This window comes from Homalodisca vitripennis, chromosome 4 (genome assembly GCF_021130785.1).
Source record: "Homalodisca vitripennis isolate AUS2020 chromosome 4, UT_GWSS_2.1, whole genome shotgun sequence".
Classification (NCBI taxonomy): Eukaryota; Metazoa; Arthropoda; class Insecta; order Hemiptera; family Cicadellidae; genus Homalodisca; species Homalodisca vitripennis.
The window spans coordinates 135,355,074-135,363,312 of NC_060210.1; positions in this window are offsets into that span (position 1 = coordinate 135,355,074).

Consider the following 8,239-nt stretch of genomic DNA (forward strand, 5'->3'; position numbering starts at 1 on the left):
AAGCTCCCAGACCTTCAGAACACCTCTAGAAAGCTACTGGTCTCTGACAGTTCCTGGACTCTGAGAGCTTTGAGACTCTGACAGCTGATTTGAGAACTCTTGGTGCCTGAGAGCTCTACTGACTTCTGGAAAGTCCTGACTTTTGAAATCTCCAAGCCTCTGGCAGCTCCTGGCCTTGGGCAGCTCCTGCTCTCATGCAAAGAACTTCTAAAGAACAGGAATACCCAATGGTTGGGACCCACCAGAAACCAATAGCTCCCAGAGATCGAGATTTATCAGCGGCCGGAAGCTCTCAAGATCGAAAACTCCCAAATCCCAAAATCTCTGAAAACTACCTCAGACTCGTTCGGACTGAGATATCTTAGAGAGCTTTTCTAACTGGGAGATATCTTAAGGCAGTGTGATTCTCAAGGCTGGGAACTGCCGGAGGGCAGGAGCAGTCAAAAATGGGGCATCCCGGTGAACAATAGTCCCACAGGTTTAAGCTTCAAGAAAATTTAACTCTAAGAGTCTGAGAGCTGTCATATAGCTGCCGAGAGGCTGTAAGCTCAATGAGTTGTTCTCATTGTCTGGAAACTCCCAAAGGCTGTTATTTCCACTCAACAGAGCTCCAAAAGGGTTGAGAGTAGCCATATGGTGGAATCCGCCATAGTGCAATAAATTCTGGGAGGTGCACAAATCTGAAAGGTGCCAGAGCTCAAAAGCTGCTAGAGGCTTACAATTCCCATAGACTTAGAGGTCCTAAAGACTGGAAGATTCTAAAGGTCGGCAGCTTTTTAAATCTTCAGTGACAGAAAATACTTAGCTTCAATAGATTGATAGTTCTCAGGTGAAGGAAGTTTTTAAAGATAAGATGTTTCTGGGCAGGCAGGTAGTGAGTAGGCTGGGATTCATGCCCCTTGCTGGCGGCAGCATCTCTGCAACAAGTAGAATGGCTGCTTATCCGCTGTGCATCCAGTCCCATGTGGGACTATTAATGCTGTGTAGTCAGTGAGGTGTTGGTGGGATGTCTTGTAGTACTTCTCATTTCTTGTAGTTCTGAAAGTTTGTTCGTCGGTAGTCTGGTCATTTTGGTGGTAAAGTAGTCTAAGTCGGCTGGTATTCTGTTCAAGTGGCATCTGGGGTGAGTCATCCAGGATGACCTTCAATTGGAGGATTTTATGGATGCTTCTAAAGTCAGAGACTTTTTTGGAGTTTAGAAGTTCCAGAGAACTCCAAAAAATGTTGGAATGATACCAATGCTAGGGGGTCTAAAATATCACTCCGGCAAACTATTTAGATGTGCCTAAATCCTCTAGGGTTCCTAGAGGATGGTGGTTTCCAATGGCCTAAATCCTCTTAAGTCCTAGATCTCAAAAAATTCCGTGGTCAAAGAAAATCTGGATTCAGGAATCTTCCAAACTGCAGAAGCTTACAGGGTAAATGAGACAGGAAGCTTTCAATGCTCTAGATGTCCCTAGGTCAGGAAGTTTGTACAGGTGAAAATTCCGGATTCTCGAAGCTCCCATAAGGCAGTAAATTCCATTGACTGGAATCTATAGGACAAAGATTCCAAGTGGGCCATTGGAACGAGATACACATATATTCTTATAAAAGTGGTATAGGTTACATTATTGAGGGTTTCAGTAGCCAGGTAGATGATCTACTGCTCTGTCTTATGAAAAGTAGACTCTGCTTATTATGTGTTCGTGCTTTTTCTAAAAGTATTAATGGATCTCATATGATTTTGATTGAGCTGTTTACTCTTTCATGTTGTTGTTCATCCTCTATGGTTGTTTCCACAATTGCTTGATGAGTTTTTGTCACTATTTTTTGTTTATTTGTGGCACACTATTACATCATCTTTAAGTAATTGCATATCCCAAATGTATTTATTTCAGCTACTAATACATCTTTTTATATACTTTTCCAGAGTTTGACTCCAGTTTCAGCGCATATGGTGAATTATTGTACAATTTTTATTGTAGTAAAAAAATTTTAAATATGTTAAATAATCTGGCATCATACCTTTATATTTACAACATGGAGTAGTTTAGAACTATAATCAGTTGTGCTGTAAATTGTAAAAAGTAAGATCTTTAAATTTTATAGCGTGTAACAACAGGCCATATATAATATGCGAGGGGAGTGTCAACAAATTGGTGGAAAGAAAAGAAATCTCAAGATTGTTGTCTATGTATGCCAAAATTTGTACTTTTATTGCTTTCTGTTGCAAATGAAACGAAATGTTAGTTTTTGTGATTTAATTCCTAAGTATTGAGTTAGTTATGACAATCAAATAATGGTGATACTTGGTAATGAGGAAATTAATTAGTAAGTACGGTATTTGCAAACTTTTGAAACAAATTTAACTTACTTTATTTAAATGAGATGCTGAAAAAATTAGTTAAAAAGTTCAGGTTAATATCTAGATACAAGTGCTAAAATTAATTTGATCAAACCTTATGAGATTATAATTCAGGAAATAATTGATTTCATGGTATTATTAGTACATGTCACTTATAAAGTGGAGCTTGAGCATTTTTGGTTTAGAGTATATGAAAACTAAGTAATTGTTTGTCAAGTGGCCTCATTGAATTATACAAGTAATTGTTCAGGGCCATATCAATCAGAGCTAGACTAAACAGCAGAGGAGATGATATCGTCTTTAGTACGGTACGCTCATTATAATGCTGGGTGGCAATTCATCAATGAATAGAAAAACAGAATAAGTACGAGGACGGATCATTGAGGCATTCCACCATCGCTATTTATTTCATTGAAAGGTAAGGTCACGCAGAACCGAGTCATATGTTAATCTATCGTCGTTATGTCCAAACCTAATGTCGTGTGAACAGGAGACACGTTCCGTAACACATGACAGTTTGTAAAAGCAGTTTATGGTTGTCTATGTAGAACACCTTGGTTTTATATAATAAGTTGCTGGACTTTGTTCGTCTGAAAAATGCATACTTACTATACAGGACTGTGAAAAGAGTAAATTTATAAGTGTTTTTCATAAAACATTTTATGGGTAGTACATGTGTTGTCTCTAGTCAGCAGTCATACTAGTTTCATTTTATTGTACAATTTACGTATTTTCATTAAATTATAGTATTGTAAATAAAAATGAACATGACACTCCTAACGTTCTTGTATGATTTGTTTATTTTAACCTAGATTGCAGTTATGTGTTAGGTTAGTTATTCACATGAGGAATAGATCAGATTGCAAAACTCGAAACGTAGTGTTACTGATTTTTTGTATCACTGAACGACGGAAAACGTCCGAAAACCCCGTTTCCTTCACAATAATTAAAATCAACCTTGAAAGAAAGATATTGAGTGTATTGAGACTTTTAAGGAATAATCTTCAAATGTTGATTTTCATAGTACCACATTATCATGCCCGTATTTACTTTACTTTAGCATGCCCGTATTTAGTAACTGAGCGCCCCTGTGCCAACAGTCATTCACCGTCACTCCCCCCCCCCATTCTTACCTACCCGTTCCCTTTATCCACCCATCAGTCAGCCCCGTACTGTAACACATACATTAATTTACACATTACACACGTGCAACCCATCTATGATTTAACATACCTATAACATATGTTTACTTCATGGTTTTCTAATATTACAATTACACTTCTTCGATAATCGATTGTTAGTTTTAAAGTTTATAATAAAAATCGAGTTTTGTTTAAGTTGTAGGCCTATATTTTTATTTCCATAACTTTATAAACAACAAGGACAATAATTACAGCAAAAATTAAATAAAACTTGTTGAATTTGAAAAGCTTTATCTTTGAATTTTAGAATTAACTCACTTAAGTGAGATTTTCTTCTAGCTTGCATATAGGCAAAATCGTCAATTCATCATGACTGTTTGTTATGTCAGATTCAATACAAAGCACTGCCGCACTACCAGATTAAATATAAATATTGTAATTAATATTAACATTTGAAAGGTTTCTTTAGCAAGCAATTAATTTATAAACATGTCACTTCCGGTCCAAAGCCCTCGTAAGAAGTGGTGAAATATATTAAAACAACAGTTAATTTTTTCTTGGAATCATGGTTGCGAGCAACATCGTTGCAACACCGTTCAGCAGTCCGGCGGTTGCAAGTTTTAACAAAATATGTTCAGTATAACCGGTGTTAAAAAAGGTTTTGAATAGAACTTTACAAAATCATACGCCCAAGACAGACTTTAAGAGCTTCATAAAGAAGACTAATGCTGAATTTATGAACTGCACGATCAAGAATGGTAATTTCATATAAACTGTTATTCGTATAATTTAAACATTCTAAAATATTAAAATTGTAACTATCTTTTATAACTATCGGATCACAAATTTCCAAGATACGAATTTTCAAAGTCAAAGTGTAGTTTTTAAAAGCTCAAAAATTGTATAATTTTTGTTATCGAAATAAAAAATAGAAGCCATTGTTTGTAAATTATTTGCTTTAAATTTATAAACTCAGAAATAAACTAGCTAAATTTTTAAATGATTTAATTGCAGCTTTAGTGAAAGATGTTGAATTTTACTTAATGGTTCGAACTGGTAGTAGATAAAAGTTGGGTTTCTATACTTTTTGAATCTAGAGTAATATAATAGTGAGCAGTGTGACGCCCGGCAGTGTATTCCCTCTAGAATTACGAGTATAATACATGTTAATGAACATAAATCTATATAAGTTAAGGTGAACAGTCCTTATTAAAACAACCGTATAATTGTATGACTAATAAGGTATATAGCTTAATATAGTTTTTGCTTTGCAAATATTTTATTATGAATGTGAAAAATAAAATTCTTCCCCCCCCCCAATCTAGCGTGAGCACAGAATAGTACGCGCCTAAATACGGGCACGCGTATTAGAGGTCACAAATTTTATAATGGCAGATATGTGTTTTGGTTTGTTTTTAAGGTAAAAAATTACCCAGTTGAATAAGTGAATTTACTTTGTTCTTAGTTATATCTTAAGAAAATAAAATAACTATTACTACCGTACTTAACAAATGTAATTGATCAAGGTACAGTTAACATAATTCCAAAAGTTAGAAAAACATATCTTTTAACGATGACCAAAAGACTACATTTTTATTATATATCTTTACAACTTAACGTCAAACTTCGATGAGAGTACTGTAGCCAATGGTAGAATTCTTCCTCTCTGCACTCTAGCCGGTCTCAAAGCCCCAGGACCGGTTTCATGCGGCCACCACAACGACAGCGGAATCCTGAGATTGTCAGTGAAATTTATTCTTTTCACTAAATCCAGTCATAGTTGTATGAAGAAAACTCCATCTCCTTTCATCTGTGGAATGTGATGCTCTACAAAGAAAAAGAACCAAAATCCTAAAGTGACAGTAAGTTAGAATAGATGAGTTACTTATTCACCCCATTCAAGTGGTTATTGTCCTTTCAGTAGGCAAGGTTGGCATAACTGTTTTAATTGAGGTATTGCCATGTGAGGAAGGGCTAGAAAAACGTTATAGTGGGTCTTTTCGCATTCCTCCTTTCTAACTCAATTTAATACGTCTCATTTACTCTTTTAATTGTACTGTATATTTAATTTGGAGGAGCTATAGCGGCAAGTGGTAAATTTAAGCTTGCCCCTCCTGATGAAATACCTTAGGTCCGGCTCTGCTCACAAGACCACAGTTCTACAAGGAGAGGGAGCCTAGTCGGTTAGCCACACTCTTTCATAATCGAAGAATATTCCGAGTGTCATGTGCGAGGGACGATATATCAAGAAAAGAGATGTATCGTTTTTTTGTCGTATTCTCCTCAGTCCTCATCGACCCTTAGGAAAACTGGGTAAAAATAACGAGCTGTTACATTATATAAAATAGTATGTATGCTGATAACTCCCTAATAGAAAATCCGAATCAGCAGTTGCATTTTTCAGTCACAGTCCACAAGGAGATCCTTCAGAACCATCTTTCATAATGTTATTCCAGAAAGCAATCTCTTCTGCACGCAGCAAAGGATTGAAAGATCCTACGCTGGTAAGCGTATTTTTATTTTCCCATACAGCCAGAACACCCTTAGAACAGTTAGTCCGGTCAAATTTCTTATAGACTTATCCGGGAGTGTACACAAGCCTAAGCAAGTCCTAAGCTCTTTCACTAATCAGGGTGGGAAGGGCTGATTCAATATGCATGTTGAGATTAGCCCCAGTTCACCTTCCTCTTAGTGCAGCGTCTGAAATCTGACGGTGTCACAGACTTGACGCCTGGAATCTGGAATTAATTCATCTAAATAAATTTAAAAAGTTGGCGACAAAGAAGCTCAAAATGTACTCTTAACATCATTTCGACATGAGGGACACCCAGACAGCAAAATATAAAAATACAGTGTGAGGAGATATTCTCACTGTCTCTTCAGGTGCACAATTGAGTGTACTATAATGTTTTTAGATGCGATCTCTAATCACGGTGCAGCAACAGAGTTTCTACACATATGAAAATACTTCTTCACCGAGATTGCATTATATTCTCATATGTGTAGAGAACTCGGTCACAGATTCCAGGAGTCAAGTCTGTGACAACGTCAGTTTCCAGGCGCTGCACTAAGAGGAAGGAATTGGAGCTATTCTCGATATTCATATTGAAGCGAGCAGTTGAGTTAGTTACTAAGTAATACCAATTTTACTTAAGAGGAATTATTTGTTTCCATATGATGATGGATCGTTTTTATGCGGATCCTACGTTTTGCCCAAGAAGAAACAGCTGAGCAATTAGAGCAATTATGTCGGGTTGCAAAGACACTTGGATAAAGTACATTAATACTCTTCAGTCAGATCTTCAATCGGATAATGTTGCAGTGAAATTAGCATTAATAGAATGCAGATTATCTTATGTTCCTAAATAAGGGTATAGATATTGGCTTTCAATGCTGTCTGAAAGGTCTCGCAAACAGGTTGAGACATACCTGGAAGGATCACTTAGCGTAACATATTCGATACTTTTTCTTCTAATTCTAATCAAAATGATTACGATACGCTTATTTTAATACTCTTTCCTGAACCCTAAGAAGCACACAACAAGATGACGCAATAATATATCTGGAAAATTATATATTTTTTTATAAAGTCATAAATCCTTTTCAAGGACTAATTACGCAATCATCGGAATAATCAATGAGATGCTCCTGCGAATGAAATATTTTATTTTGGAATTTTTAAGAATGCTACTGCATTCCTCGTTCATTTTTATAGCAAGGTGGTGAAAGCGTTCTTTATTGCTCAACTTCAGGTGTCAAGTTTAATTCAGAATAAGGACCAACGTCAACTGCAGGTGCTCACTACATGCTGGTGACTATCACTAATCTATTGGCAATTTCTTTTCGCTTTGACAAAGGTATTAGAAAACAATAGATATAACGGCATTTCCAATACGTCAGTGAATTTTTGGTGAAGGTCACAAAAATACAAACAAAATCTTGCATTTGAAAGCGAATGACTTTATGACTATCGTCTATTTTTCATGATTTCAGTCTCAACGCCAACGTCTTTATTCGACAAGCTGGTGATTGCGAAGTAGATCCATTTAGCCAGAACTGGTTCCAATACCAGGAATTAATAACCAGTGTTTCACAAGGGCGTCAATTTGGCTGTATGTACAACACTAATTAAATGATAATCCTAAGTCAAACATTTGCTATAAGTTAAAGCTATGTATCTGAGAACGTCCACTTGGAAGATGAATACCATTTATTGACAGTTTGTTAAGATCAGTCAATCTTCTTCATCTTTGCTAAAAGTAACATAGGTATCACAGCAGGGTTTATTGGTCTTATCTGGGTTGGCATCATTAGTCAATCTTCGTCATTTGTGCTAATAGGAACAATTATATCTTAGCAGGATTTATTGGTTTTATCTGGGTTGAAATTATTGCTTCCAGTATAAAACTGGCGATTTTCTCGATATTGTCTCGTGTATCAAACACAAGACCTCTGTTATAGTGATGGGATAATACTATATCTTCACCCCATGTGTTCCCGTCCTCAGAGTTTGACCAGTCACAATCAGACTCTTGATAACTACTATCTACTGCTACTCGATCACAGTGTTTGAGCTCAGGTGACCCATCAGTAAGTAATTAGTGCTTTTCTGCATTACTAGGCAAACATTATTTGATCAAATGACTGATGAAATTAAATCTAGTATTAACTTTAAAAAATTCTGCCCCTTATTAAAATCCTAACTATTTATAAAACCTAATATCGCTTCTTTAACGAGTGTACTAATTCT